The 16,195-nt window shown below is 41.8% G+C and overlaps 1 long non-coding RNA gene across 1 annotated transcript; it reads right to left on the bottom strand.

Annotated features, from left to right (window-relative positions):
- Window positions 1-459: 459 nt before the first annotated feature.
- Window positions 460-15,988, bottom strand: LOC141168746 (uncharacterized). Its single transcript, XR_012252274.1, has 4 exons — window positions 15,838-15,988; window positions 14,471-14,533; window positions 3,297-3,428; window positions 460-1,765 (listed from the first exon to the last, which is right to left on the bottom strand). It is a non-coding gene; the product is annotated as an uncharacterized lncRNA (long non-coding RNA).
- Between the last annotated feature and the right edge of the window lie 207 nt (window positions 15,989-16,195).

The raw sequence follows: 16,195 nt of genomic DNA, 5'->3' as shown, positions 1-16,195 counted from the left end.
CTCTCTTGCCTTCTGTTAGTGGCAGTAGAAGAAACTAGAGTATATGGCGCTGTCTATTAACCCTCCGTCAGGGGCAATATGTTTCATAACGAGTTTAGGGGCATTGCGCCTGTCATGCACAGGCTAGAAAATTGGCTATATTTTCCTTTTTTTAAAATTTCAATGCTCTAAAAGTGATCAGTTACCTTAATAGGAATGTAATAAATGAGAATAATACACATAATCAGGTGGAAAAAAAATGTTTACTAACCAGAAAAGTAACACTAACCAGACAAACCACTGAAAAAAGAGAAATTAAACTAAGTCAGATCAGTTGCCCCTGACGGAGGGTTAAGGAAGGTTAAAACAACTTTATTTTAGGTAAATAAAAACAAAATAGAAGACAGTAGGTAGTCAAATCATAAAGATCGGTGGATAATGAACAAATGTCTTTTTAATTCAGTACTTGGATCTTCCTCAGGTTGAACCCAGTAGTCAAAACATGTCTGTCTCATAGAAGGGAAGCAGAAAAGGTCACAGCTGCAGCCTCACTTTGACAACAATTTGTCTCACGTGACCACGCTGAGAACTCCGTAGTCACTGTGTTCCTTCTATTGAAGCACCGAAGCACAAGAGAACAGCAGTGCATTGTCTGTTACAGTCGAGTCCGGCTCTCCACCGCTGCTGCTCACCCTTTACTTCTGTGAGACACATGATATAAATCTCAGGAGAACACACTGATCCAAGTTGCAGCTGAGGCCTTTTCTGTGGCCATTTGCTTTCTCCCTCTAAGACGCAGTTGTTTTGATTGGCCAGTGTCACAGAGAAGAAAAAGCATGTGACAAATGCTCACAGAGAATCCTCTGGTATACACCCACTTGGATGAAAACCTAACAACTGCAATAATGGGCCCTCCTTATTCTTGGGGGGCGTATAACTTTAGGATAGAGTGGCACAGAAAATAAAGAAAAACTGTTCCAGGATCAGAGGATCAGCGCCAATTGGAGAAGGTACTCAGTTTAAATGAAAAAAGTTCAGTGAATGGTCCTCCTTTAAATTCCCTGTATTTTGCATTCCAAATGTAAAATTGATTGTCCAGGACGTTAACACTGATGGTTTATCCTTAGGATAAGTCATCAATGTCTGATTGGTGGGGGTGCGACACCCGGCACCTCCACCCATCAGCTGTTCCCTGTCGGAACTGCACAGCACATCTCTGTCATCGGAATAATGGCTAACCAACCCGTATTAATTTGAATAGGGGGCGGACGTGCAGTACACCGCCACTATACAGTCGATACAACTGTGCTGTGCAGCTCTGCAACTGAGCAGTTTCGGTCGCCGACACTGGGAACAGCTGATGGGCGTGGGTGCTATTTATGGCACCCCCACCAACCAGACATTGATGACCTATCCTAAGGATATCATTAAGGATGCATCTTTTGTCCACATGTGATGCTCCAAATGGGGAAAGTCTCTTAATTTTCCATATCAACTGCAATTAATAATGATCATGATAGATAGTACAGAAACCAAATTGTAAAGTTGTTCAGATAGAAAAGATGTAATATCCTCTCTTATCGCCTTCAATGTTGTCAATGGGATCAAAGTTCGAAGCAGTCTTCCTAAAATTTTCCAGGTTAGAGAAAAAATCCCAAGGTTGACATGAATGAGGAACAGCCCCTCCAGCTGGGGTGTAGAAAAACACATCTGAAGGTATAGTTACAACTGTTATCCATTGCTCAATCCATCCATCCCCTGATGAGAATTGTTATGGCGCAACGACCTAAGGAGCATATATAAAAAACAATTAAAATAAACAAATAAACAGTTAAAATAACGGAACTAAAATCGAAAACAGTGATAAATAGCAATTAGCACAAATATCAAAATCGATGCATACCACTTCAGACTAAATATAACAACACAACCCAAGATACGGGTGATCCAAGGGTTAACCAAGAGATATATGCTGAAAATTATTCATTTTATTCAAACAATTTATTAAAAACAATTATTAAACATAAAATAGCAGGGAGAGTCTGTATCAACAAACCACATGTGAACCAGTCCAAAAATATCATAGCTAAAGGCTATGGGCAATATCACAGTACTACTGTATATAGGCTGAGGTGCAATATGGCAGAGGTATATATCAAATCAAATATCTTGGTTTAATAAACAAAGTGCAATGTACATCAAATAAAGTGCATAATGCTTTTGTAAACCTTTGTTCCAATTGTTAAATAAAGTGTATACACCTTGATCCACCTTCAGAAGCCAATATATGGTTGATAACCAGGCAGGCGACCCATGCGCCGCCCTCTCTCAGGACAATGATTGACCGCCCTAGCCCTCCTGCTGAGACATTGTCAATCACAAGATATTTAAGGAGCACTTCCCCTTCCCCTTGTTAATGCCCCTTGGAAAAAGCACTGGCGAAACGGCATAGTCGGGGGTCATCTCTCCACATGTGGACTCTAACCAGCATTAAATAGTAAGTTTATTAGACCTCAGGCTATATCATAGATAAAGAGGTATAAATATAAATACCTCATTAAAACCGCACTAAGCACTTTACATTGAGGCGGCTTTCATTAGATCTATTAATGCCTCCCTGGTAGTGATGAGCGAGTATGTTTTGTTAACCGTTTCGCCGAGTATGCTTGGCCGAGCACCGAATATTTATAGCGTGCTCGGGCTTTAAGTTTTCGTTGCTCCGTGAACATGATTTGCAACTGTTTGACAGATTTAATATATGTGAAGAATGCTGGAAAAACAGGCACTCCTCACATGTATCAAATCTGTCAAACAGTCGCAAATCATGTTCACAGTGAAGAAAACTTAAAGCCCGAGCCCGCTATACATACTCGGTGCTCGACCGAGTATACTCGATGAAAGGGTTAACAAAACCAGGGAGTAGTTATGAGTGAGTATGTTATCAACCATATATTGGCTTGTGAGGGTGGATCAAGGTGTATTCACTTTAACAATTGGAACAAAGGTTTACAAAAGCATTATGCACTTTATTTGGTTTACATTGACACTTTGTTTATTAAAATCAAGATTGCATATGTGATTTGATATATACCTCAGCCTATATAGTACTGTGATATTGCACTTAGCCTGTAGCTACAATATTTTTGGACTGGTTCACATGTGGTTTGTTGATACGGACTCTCCCTGCTATTTTTTTTTAATAAATTGTTTGAATAAAATTAATAATTGTAAGACATTTTTAGCATATATCTCTTTGTTAACCCTTGGATCACCCATATCTTGGGTTGTGTTGTTATATTGATGTGTAATAGGTAAACCTTTGCATGTATCCTGCAGAAGATGACACCGGTCACCAAGCTTCCATCATGGACAAGATATTTGCATTCAGTCGGTGTCCTCATATGACCGCCACAACTCAGCACAGCATCATTAGTATTCAGGGAGCGAGACTGCAGAGAGAAATCAGAAAATTAGGTCCACACTGATCCCCTGAAGTGTGTCAGATGAGGGATGATGGGTAATTGGCAGAAGATGAAGGAAACAACGAGACTCCTGACTGGTCCCCTGAACGGCATCTCCACACGGATGTATAATCAGCAAATAAGTGAAAGTTTTGTATTCGGGAGAATTTTCTTTTTCAATATTGATCCTGATCACACAATGTCGGTGTTCTGTGAAGGCTGCATGGACCAGAAGAATATATTGTGTGGTGGTGTACTATAGTAATTCAATTTTATTTAGGATGATGACTATTATATTAACCCTTTTTATATGTCCTGCACGGGTTTGCCTTCCTAGTAGATAAGGTCCACTGCACGATGTGACCTTCCATCATCAGCTGATTAGACATCTACAAGGCAAGACTGGATTTTTTCTTGCCTTTGACTGGGGCGTTTGTCTGATCGCCCAACATTCCCATTTGGTAATCAGTATATTAATGATGAACCATCTCTGGCACATTTTTAAATAAGTGGACCATGTGAAGATACTAGTATCCCTATAGATCTTACCAGCAGGGAACCTAACCTATGCAAGTCTAGTGGTGGGTGCAAAGCTTACTTTCATCGGACTTTTTGGCACAATCATTTATTAGGATTGACAACAATATCTATTTTTGTGTCACCCAACCTCACAGCTAAGACATTATTCCACTGTTTTAAACTTAAGTGAATGATTTTAACCCCTTCACGACATGGTGATTTTCAGTTTTGCACTTTCAATATTTTACCTCCCCTTCTTCAAAGAACTATAACTTTTGTTATACCATGTAATGTACTGAAAAACTAGAAAAAATTCCAAATGTGGTGAAGAAAAACAAATTTTGCCATTGTTTTTGGATATAGTTTTTAAAGTGTTCATTGCGTTTATTGACCCTTTCCTGACCAGGTTGTTTTCTGTTGTTGCGCCTTTGATTTTTTTCCTCCCCTTCTTTCAAGAGACTTCAGTTTTTTATTTTTCCGTATGATGGCTTGTTCACCCCATGGGATGCGTGCTGTAAATACCACTGTCACAGATTTACAGTGGCATTTAACGGGTTAACAGCCGTGGGCAGAGGTCTGCTCCATGCACAGCTGTTAAGGGCAGGTGATGGCTGAATAAAACAGCAGTAATACCATCCTGGTGCCCTGCACAATAACAGTACATATTGAACACATCTGGGATGTTAATTGTTGACAATTGCAAAGTGAGCTGCTAGCAGCGGATCTTGATGATTTGCCCAAGTGCATTCAATGCAGCAGAATAATCCTCAGACAACCATGAATAAGCTCACTGATAGCAGCCAAGGTGTACTTGTGGGGATTTCTGCACGTGGCTCATACTCCATACTTAATAAATCGAGAAATAAATCGACATTTTTAAAATGTTTCCATTTTGTCATCATTTGCATATAATTATAACATATCTATCCATCCTGTGATTTCCATAACTCCATGACTTTTTCTTTTTGGTGTTGAAATTTAAATGTTGCGTGTACTGTATGAAGATCTATGAAGCCCAAACACGGGCGGGGCTTTTTTTAAGAATGCAAAGATAGCAGTGTAAGGAGATGGACATACTGCCCACGTTACTCCTTGAAGAACTCGTGTAATGTTGCATTGTATAATGTGCATTGTAATCTGCATTATTAGTGTTGGTATTGTGTTCTGCCCAACTGTTAGAGAGTTAGAGTTAATGACTGGAACTAGCCCAGAGTGGAAGGGGCTAAGGTGAAGGGACAGAGACAGTTTTCTGTCAGGATGTCAGCTAGGGCCCAGAGTGCATCTGAAGCAGACTTAAAAGTCTGGACGGTAAGCAGTGCCACACCACGTGGGTGTCCCGAAGTGAGGGGAGACCGAGACGGTGGTTATTGTGAACTGGAGTAGAGAGAAGGAAAACCGACAGGAGGACGGAGTGATCAGTTGGAGACTGGTCCTGTGAGAGGATGCCTAGCAGTATGGCCCCGAGTGTATAACTCAGAGAGGCGATGGGACGGTATGTGAGACGGATAGAGTGCCCTGGGCAGGAGTTCCAAGGTGTCAGTAGCAGAGAAGCTAAGTACTGGCCATACTCGGTACATAGTTCCCTTGAGTAGAGAGAAAATGCTGAACCGCGGGTTGAGAATAGGACTCTTGCTAACTGGACTGTAGTACTAAGCTGGGTTGTGGTGAAGGAAAGTGAATCAGTGGAGATAGAGAACAAACAAGTAACAAGAAAGGAATTGAGACTGTGTGTAAAAAATTCTCCGTATTGCGAAGGAAACGTCCATAAAGTCGTGGACCCGCTACCTACTGTACATAATTTCCACAAAGTTATCGTTAAATTAAAAGTTTATTTTCGATTGGTGGTCTCCCTCATTGAAGTCCTCAACATTTGATCCTGGCCAACAAAAGTCATCGGTATCATGCGGTCTGCGAGGGTGTAACGCCCCCATAGCACAAGTCCACACACCCAACCAGGACCTCCATCTTCATGTAACATGTTGGGGCGTAAGAGAGGAGTACCTCGCTCTTGGCTACTGCCTTGCGCCACGTTACAGCAGCATCACTGTTCACATCACATGGGAAGATGGGCACCTGAAGAGGCACGCAACCCAACTGCAATTTTAATAACCACAGTATGTACTGTAGATGGTTAAACAGCAGCGATCTGAGCTACAGAAGCTGAACCTTGGTGGCCTATACAGCGCAAGCATACACCATATTGTCCTCATACTGCAGATGCACAAGGGCTGGGATCCCACACCGAACAACGTCTCTAGTGTTTTGCGTTGTCTCGGAGATACCAGAACCTAACTAATAAGAAAATTCAGGAACGGAACAACTTGTTCCCGTGTCTTCTTCTCATCTGATGGAAACAATATACACTTTAAACTTTACTAAGCCATTCTAGTCACGACTCTAATCAGTGGGATCGCTGAGTATATGGCGGAATATGACTAATAATACACAGTAGGCATCAGCCAGCTGCTCTGAGGTGTTAATGGCCCTGTTCTGTCTTTTCTAAATTAATCTTAACCCCTGGAGGTGTAGAAGAAACATTGTGTATTTACGATCTGGCAGTCACAACTTTTTTGGGGAAATATCTATTAAGTAGGACAGTGTAGGACAGTGGTCTTCTTAACATAGTTAATAAATTTTTCATTGGGGGTCCAACAACTGACAACCCCGCCAATCAACTGCACACAGTGTACAGAGGCAGAACAGCGCTGTACATCGTGTAGTGGCCGTTCTCGGGTACTGCAGTCTAGCAACGATTCACTCCAATATGAGCTGGGTTACAGTACAAGCAGCTTCGAATTGGCCCAAATTGAACAATTCCCCTATTACAGACTATTATTATGCTCTGAAATCTCTCCAGACCCAAAAGCATAGTGTATGGGGGGCCAGGGGGTTAAAAATGTTAAAATATACTCACCTTTCCTAAGCCCGCTCCTCAACTGTCCCCACTGCAGCTCCATGCCTGGTTCTCACTAGTTTCAGAACGGTGATAGGTCTTCAAATACTGACTGTCTCATGTTGTCCCACAAGTTCACATAAGGCACGATATACACATGATGTGAGTGACCTGTGTTTTGCTCCATGTGAGCACGAGGGGTGATGAGAGGCCTAGTTAGCGTATAGTTTTTTATTTTCTAAAAACCTTCCTTACCCTAGAAAGAGACCAGTATAATGACCACCATATTGCTTGATTCTTTACCCATTGATTTGTTTCCCTATACTCTGCACCTCTTCTCAGTCCCATAGGTTTGCCAAGTGGCCATCAGTGGACCTCTTTTGGTGGTCTTTGATGTGAGTGGTAGACACATTATGAATGTAAATGGAGATGTAAAGAACTGCAGACGTGAACACACAGAGTTTGCTCCCCAGGCATCTTTCGCTTTTGAAGAACATCTCCAATTTTCTAATCCCCCACATGTTGCTGCCCTGTGTCCACAACACAGAGTCATGGTGTCTATATTTATATAGAACTGACATATTAGTGCCACAAAAATAATGCCACCAAAAATAAGAGTGTGTTGCAAAATATTGCCTGACACTTTGTGCCCGAAGGCACTTCCTCCACCTAATCTGTGGGTAGGAGTCAAATTTAGTGGAGGCCCTGTGAATATGATACAAAAATGTTCTGTGACAATACTTACTAGATCATTTGTCATAAGCGTTTTTAATTCAATGCTCTGCTGCAGGCAAGTACGGTTATGCATTATACCGTATCTAGAGATGAGTGAATCTCCCGAAATTCGTTATGGGTAAATTCACTCAAATTGGCCAGCAGAATTGATTTGATATGAAAAAAAAATAGGTCTGAATTGAATCTGTCCTACAAAGACTTATATTATGTTCTGGGGTATCTCCAAGATCACAAAGCATGATAAATAGAGGTTGGGAGGGGATTAAAAAAATATCAAAGAATATACTCGCCTGCCTAGGCTTGTCCCTCGCCACCACAATTTCCGGCCCTATCCACTGCTCGATTCAAATCGTTCTCCGGTCTCTTCTTCTTTAGTCTTCTCTTCTTCAGTCTTTGGTCTTATCTTTTTTTGGTCTTCTTTAGTCTAGTCTTCTCTTCTTCGGTCGTCTATTTAGTCTTCTTTTTGGTTTTCACTTCTTCGTTCTATTCTTTGGTCCTCGCTTCTTTGGTCTTTTGCTTCTTTAGTCTTTACTTCTTTGGTTTTCTCTTCAGTCTTTGCTTATTTGGCCTTTTTTTTAGGTCTTTTCTTCTTTGGATTTCTCTTCTTTGGTCTTTTCTTTGATCTTCTCCTCTGCTTTTACTTCTTTGGCCTTCTCTTTCGTCTTTGCTTCTTTGATTTTCTCTTCTTTGGTTTTCTCTTCTTTGGTTTTCTCTTCAGTCTTTCTCTTCAGTCTTTCCTTCCTTGGCCTTCTCTTTGGTCTTTTCTTCTTCGGTATTCTCTTTGGTCTTCTCTTCTTTGGTCTTTCTCCTCAGTCTTTGATTCTTTGGCCTTCTATTCTTTGGACTTCTCTTCGGTCTTTGCTTTTTGGTCTTGTCTTTTTCAGTCTTTCTCTTCAGTGTTTGCTTCGCTGGCCTTCTCTTCGGTCTATGCTTGTTTGGTCTTCTCTTCTTTAGTCTTTCTCTTCAGTCTTTGCTTCTTTGGCCTTCTCTTTGGTTTTCTCTTTTTTGGTCTTCTCTTTGGTCTTTGTTTCTTTGGTTTTCTTTTCTTTGGTCTTTCTCTTCAGTCTTTGCTTCTTTGGCCTTCTCTTCAGTCTTCTGGCACTGACTAAGACTCGTGTTCATTTTCAGCATGGGCCACATCTTTGCTGAAAACGCATAATGATGACTGCTTGCTATAGTAAACCAAGATAGTTTAATAAATCTCCCCTTTTTGTGTTTCAGTTCTAATCCAGATTTCTGCTTGCTGTCAGTAAATGGAAATTACAGCATTGTATTCATCACATGCTGGATTAACAGGATTTCCAAACCTATGCCAGTGGTGTCTCACTTGAAACCAGTGCTATATAACTACAAGTCCCAGCATGCCAGGTTCTATGTATAATCTGATATATACTACAGACAGCACTTCCTGTAGTTAAGTCCATCAGTGAACATCAAGGATGCATGTGGCACAGAGAACAGAGTGACATTACACTGGTGAGTCAGTGGTGTTGCCCACACACGTCGGGCGGAGGTGGCACTGAAGTAGTGGGGGCAGCCGTGTGGGGGCTGCAGCTGGTCATGTTTGGAGACAGCCGGTCGTCATGACAACTGAGAGAAGCTAGGCCGAGCTCCGCAGCAATGTACATGTATTTGCTGATACCGAGAATCCTGCAAACTTCCCTCCCCCATAATAAGACTAAAAACCTGACGCCAATCCATAATAATAGTAGGAACTACCCCTATAATAATACTGAAAAACAGAGACGGATCATAAACCTCCGACGCCCGAGTGCAGAATCTGTACCAGGTCCCCCAAATATTACACATCATTCATAATACTATGTGTTTTTTTCAGGTGAGGAATAATAACTAATGCTGATAATGACCCTGATATATAGATATCAGGCGTATCATGCATTATCTGCAGGTCTAAAATAAAAGTGCTGAGAATGACCCCTGGTTCAGTATTGTTAGGGTATGTGCACACGATGCAGAAATGAAGCAGAAAATTTCTGCATCATTTCTGCATCTCCCTGACCGAAAAAACGCATGCAGATTGTTTCCGCATGTGGATTGACAAGCGCTTTCCAGGCGATTTTAGCATCACCTGGAAAGTGCTTGACAACTAGGTCACACTATATAAATCCATGCAAACAGCATGGATTTATATAGTGTGACCCGAGAGAGTGTATATACTTACCTCCGATGGCCCGCGCTGTCCTGCTCAATCCGTTCTCCCTCGCCGGCATCTTTGAATTGAATTGAAATGACATGACTCTGACGTCAGCGCAGGTCCTTCAACTCACTGCAAAGTGCCGGGAACCAAGCAGGAGCGCAGCGCGGGCCGACAGAAGGTAAGTATACATTTATTTTTTATTTTATTCTTTTTTTACAGATTTTTTAATGGTACCTGGGTCCGGAGGAGACTCTCCTCTCCTCCACACCCGGGTACCATACGCACATTAGAACGCGCCAATAGTGCAAGTACAGATGCAGTCTTGTGGAATTGGTGCGTTCTAATGCAAGTCAATGGCGGCGAAAACGCCGCGTTTACGCGAAATTAATTGACATGCTGCGGATTTTTGAGCGCAGCGTTTACGCTGCGGAAAAATCTGCATCATGGGCACAGCACATGCGGATTTCAATTGGGGAACATTGCTGCCCTTCTACCATGCGTTTTTTTTTTTTTTTTAAACCAATTATTTTTATTTAGGTTTCAAAAATTTACAGCAAACAGTTATCAATATACATATAACAATTCACATAACGTGTAGTAATACAATCAAAACCCTCTCCCCCCTCCCCCCTCCCCCCTCCCGCCAATACTCCTTATGCCGGGCATACCTGGGAACATTGACAATCATATTACCGCCATCCATGCGGACCATATTTTCCCAAAAGTTCTCTCTCCATGCCTCCGCCTGTAAATGCTTTCCTCTAAATGCATTACCGTACGTGTCTGAGCAATAAATTCCCTCCTAGTGGGGGGTTCCGAATCTGTCCATTTTCGTGCTATTAGTTTGCGTGCCACATATAGCAATCGCGCTATCGCCACTTTGTAATGTTCTGAGACAGGTATTCCATCCACCTCCCCCAAAACACACAGCACCGGGTTTCTGTCAATTGTACATGTATAAGCCCTCTCAATTTTGTTAACAACGACCAACCAATAAGCCACTAGCCGCGGGCATGACCATAGCATGTGTAGCAGTCCGGCCTGGTCCGTGCCACATCTAGGGCAACTGGAATCTCCCCTCAAGCCCGCCTTGTACAGGCGCAGCGGTGTTTTGTATGTCCTATGTATTATGTATAATTGGGAGATCCGTGCCCGCTCGCTTAGAGAGATCTTCGGGACATATTCTAGAATTGCCTCCCATTGTTCTGTTGTGAGGGTACCCACCTCCCTTTCCCATTTACTCTTTGCAATGAAGTGATTTCCCCCCAGATAGGAGTCTACCATGCGTTTTTAATGCGTTTCCGCAACTGCAAAAACGCCGCGGAAACGCATTAAATACGCATCGTGTAAACTCAGCCTAAAGGTCAGAATCGCTATCTTGAATTATCAGTCGTCTTTTGGTCCATAATTTGGAATAAAAATTAAAAAAATAAACTTTAGCCTCTTTTGCATGTGCAGTAGTTGTCCTTCACAGTATGCTCTACACTGACAGATTTTAAATCATTTGGCGCCCTCTAGAGAAGATTCCTGAGTATAGCATCTGTAGCAAAAGAAAAAAAAAGTCAAAAGCACCACTCCACCTTTTTTTTTTATATTTCACCATTTGAATGGTGCTAGTAATCTAAGTTCGCTGACCCTAGTCTTATACATTGGACTAATCAAATAAGCACTCCAGTGACATGATTTTCAAGAGCGACGTCACCACTGGTTCTCTCTGCAAATCCCACGAATGTGCACGATGTTCTGCCACTCAGGGTATGTGGATATGCACAGTGCACCAATGAAGCCATGGAGCTTACACCCAGCTGCAATGCGCATTGCCAGGGAGGCAGAACATTGAGCGCATGCTCAACATATGCAGAGAGCCTGCGGCGACGTCGCTCTTGCAAATCATGATACTCACACCCACAGGGGTATATTTACATGATGACAGAGAGAATTAATTTGGGGAAATCGATACCCCCTCTCCCCAAAAAGTCACTTACTGATTTGCATAGCGCAAGTTTAGGTTTAATGTTAATTTTATAGTTATTCACATATTGCTAAGCCACTAAAAAAGGCTTATTAGAATGAAGGAAAAGGTTGAAATTCAGAGATGGTGGCAGTTCTGAAAGGCTGAGGCTTGAGTTAGTCTTTGAGCTGTGTTCTAACATCAGGTTTTAAAGTAATTGTAGAGCCATAGATAACTAGGGAAGCACGGTAACTGAGTGCTTAGCACTGTAGCCTTGTAGCATTGTCCTCTAATGAACGATTTGCATATATTTTACTAATCTTTTCTGACCCAAGTCCGATCCCATTAAGCCGTCCCAGTTATCCCTATATCCATTTAGGCAGCATGGTGGCTCAGTGGTTAGCACTACTGTCTTGCAGCACTGGGGTCCTGGGTTCAAATCCCACCAAGGGCAACATCTGCAAGGAGTTTGCATGGGTTTCCTCCCACACTCCAAAGACATACTGATAGGGAATTCAGATTGTATGTAAAGTAATATGGAATATACAGGTGCATCTCACTAAATTAGAATATCATCAAAAAGTTAATTTATTTCAGTTCTTCAATACAAAAAGTGAAACTCATATATTATATAGAGTCATTACAAGCAGAGTGATCTATTTCAAGTGTTTATTTCTGTTAATGTTGATGATTATGGCTTACAGCCAATGAAAACACAAAAGTCATTATCTCAGTAAATTAGAATAATTAACAAAAAACACCTGCAAAGGCTTCCTAAGCATTTAAAAAGGTCCCTTAGTCTGTTTCAGTAGGCTTCACAATCATGGGGAAGACTGCTGACTTGACAGATGTCCAGAAGGCAGTCATTGACACACTCCACAAGGAGGGTAAGCCACAAAAGGTCATTGCTAAAGAAGCTGGCTGTTCAGAGTGCTGTATCCAAGCATATTAATGGAAAGTTGAGTGGAAGGAAAAAGTGTGGTAGAAAAAGGTGCACAAGCAACCGGGATAACTGCAGCCTTGAAAGGATTGTTGAGAAAAGGCCATTCAAAAATTTGGGGGAGATTCACAAGGAGTGGACTGCTGCTGGAGTCATTGCTTCAAGAGCCACCACACACATACGTGTCCAGAACATGGGCTACAAGTGTCGTATTCCTTGTGTCAAGCCACTCATGACCAATAGACAACGCCAGAAGCGTTTTACCTGGGCCAAGGAGAAAAAGACCTGGACTGTTGCTCAGTGGTCCAAGGTGTTGTTTTCAGATGAAAGTAAATTTTGCATTTCATTTGGAAATCAAGGTCCCAGAGTCTGGAGGAAGAGTGGAGAGGCCACAATCCAAGCTGCTGGAGGTCTAGTGTGAAGTCTCCACAATCAGTGATGGTTTGGGGAGCCATGTCATCTGCTGGTGTAGGTCCACTGTGTTTTATCAGGACCAAAGTCAGCGCAGCCGTCTACCAGGACATTTTACAGCACTTCATGCTTCCCTCTGCCGACAAGCTTTTTGGAGATGGAAATTTCATTCTCCAGCAGGACTTGGCCCCTGTCCACACTGCCAAAAGTACCAATACCTGGTTTACACACAACAGTATCACTGTGCTTGATTGGCAGCAAACTCGCCTGACCTTAACCCCATAGAGAATCTATTATAGAGAATCTATGGGGTATTGTCAAGAGGAAGATGAGACACCAGACCCAACAATGCAGACAAGCTGAAGGCTGCTATCAAAGCAACCTGGGCTTCCATAACACCTCAGCAGTGCCACAGGCTGATCGCCTCCATGCCACGCCGCATTGAGGCAGTAATTGATGCAAAAGGAGCCCCGACCAAGTATTGAGGGCATTTACTGAACATACATTTCAGATTTTAAAAACATTTTTCAAGCTGTTGTTATAAAGTATTCTAATTTACTGAGATAATGGCTTTTGTGTTGTCATTGGCTGTAAGCCATAATCATCAACATTAACAGAAATAAATACTGAAATAGATCACTCTGTTTGTAATGACTCTATATAATATAGGAGTTTCACTTTTTGTATTAAAGAACTGAAATAAATTAACTTTTTGATTCTAATTTAATGAGATGAACCAGTAATAGTGCTATATAAGCGAAGCAAAAAAGAATACGTTAGAGGACACACCAGTCAGAGGACTACACGTTCACTACTGTATAAAGTTTTATGTTTCAGCTTATGTCATTCGTAACACTATATGTTATGTTACTATAAATGTATTTTACATTACACAATCTTCAAAAGATAAACGGGATTTTTTTTCGCTCCCTTAAACTATTTTAAACATGATAAACGAGTGATTTTGGACACATCGTTCAGTTACTCAACCCATTCACATTACCCAATTATTGTGAAGGATGGGTCGTTACCGTTAGAACCTGATGGATTATTGGCCGGAGTAATTGCGCCTTAAGTGACAACACGTACTACAAGGTTTGTCTGATGGGGGAAATCGTATTCTTCTAATCATATTTGTAAAGGGTATTGGAACAGTTTAAGCCAAAAACTTCAAGCACGAGGAGATCATCAGCTACAGTCTAAGGAGATAAATAATGCAGCAGTTAGTATAACTATAAAATATTCATGTTTAGAGATTGAGAGCAGTATACTGTATAGCACTTAATAGATCTCAAGTCATGTAGACTCGTGTAATCCATAGCTCCCAACCGTCCCAGATTCAGCAGGACTGTCCCAATTTGAAGGCTCAGTCCAGCTGTCCCGGCAAAGCCTTCAGGGCTTTGTCCCGAATTCTCATACTCACCTCTCTTCAATCTCGTCATCAATCCATTGCTCCTCCTCCTTTGGGGGGTAGGGCCAAATATCTCTGTATTGAAAGAAAATTAAATTATAATATTCACTTATGATCCCAGAACTCGAAGTCATGTTTCTATGCTCTCAGGCAGCCACTCTAGCTATAAACCACAGCCCACAATACTGTAAATGGGAGAATTTGGTAATCTTGACCTGTATTGCAGACAGTGAACCCAGAATCAGATTATACATGTACATAGAGATACACTGTATATAACAGTATATTACTATGTTCCCTGTATTCTACAGGCGAAGAATATGTCAGATTTTTTTGTTCCTATAAAACTAGTAAAAATAAAAAAAGCAATTACAAAAATGTCTTTTTTTTGTTTGTTTTTTTGTGAGTACTTGCACCCACAACCTTCAACATTACAAGCAGGAGCTAAAGCAATTGAACCACAGGCTCTGGTGATGTCAGTGGGAGAATTTTGTATACTTGATCTGTATTGCAGGCTCTGACTGCACAGGCAGATTACATAGAGATACATCTGTATTTTTTATGTCTGACGTTGGCGGTCTCGTGACCTGTCACATGACTAAATGACGTCATGGAACGTCCTTTTACACCACCGCGGTCCACTGGGGAGACCGGAGAAAGAGACCGGGGGCCATCGGAAGGTGAGTATAATGTTTTTTTTTATTTTTTACCATTTGTATTCTTTTTTTTTAACTAACTTGGTCACACTATATAAATCCATGCCGGTTGCATTGATTTATATAGTGTGACCAAGTTGTCAAGCACTTTCCAGGTGATGCTAAAATCGCTTGGAAAGCGCTTGACAACCCGCATGCGAAATCGCATGTGCAAAATGCGTGACAACCGCTTGTCCCTGGCAGGAAAAACACATGTACAATCCGCGTGTACAATCCGCATGTACAATCCGCATGTACAATCCGCATGCATTTTTTCTGCCAGGGGAGATGCAGAAAAGTTCAGGAAAAATCCGGAGCATTTCTGCATCGTGGGCACATAGTCTAAATGCTGCCTTTTTCTGCACTTTTTCTGCAGGTGTCTTCACGACACAACGCAATAATAGTAGTTTGGTGCGGACACCTGCATAAAACAAAAACACAATATTTATGCTACGTGTGAACGCGCCTTACAGACACAAAAAGCCAAATATCGCATAGTGAAGCTAAATAAAGATGAGAAAGTTCTGGTGGCTCCGACTGTGAATGAATGAACAAAAAATAAATCCACAGGTCCCAACCAGAGATGAGCAGGATGCACAGCGTTGGCTAATCAAAAGCAGCACCAGGGACGCTGGAAGGTTAGAGACTCACAGGCTTCAATTGCAGCCGCCATGTAACACTAACCTGGACGCTGCACCAGAGTCCTGTGAATTGATTCACTCTAGTCTCAGCTGTCCTAGATAAAGCGGACAGTCCCGGATTTGGGTCTGCACCCTGCAGTCTCAGGTGTCTGCTGAATATTCCTCACTGCCACCGCCCCTCTGACAACTCCTCCTGCCAGGGAAGAAAGAAATGGTAAATGGGCGTAGAGTGGGGGGTGTGATCAGGGGCATGGCCAAAATTTTCCACAGCACGCTCTTTCTGTTCTTCAAAAGTTGGGAGGTATGATTATCCTCATGTTCCCCCTTCCTTTCGGTAATTGTGTGCATTTCCTTTTAAAACTATTTTTTGTTGCTCCATTTGCTTTGTCTTCATTTTTGCC

Source organism: Phyllobates terribilis, unplaced genomic scaffold (assembly GCF_046119375.1).
Source record: "Phyllobates terribilis strain yellow unplaced genomic scaffold, ASM4611937v1 Scaffold_1__5_contigs__length_1240528914, whole genome shotgun sequence".
Taxonomy (NCBI): domain Eukaryota; kingdom Metazoa; phylum Chordata; class Amphibia; order Anura; family Dendrobatidae; genus Phyllobates; species Phyllobates terribilis.
Note: the sequence above shows the minus strand (reverse complement) of the source record. Positions and strands in the feature narration are given on the sequence as shown.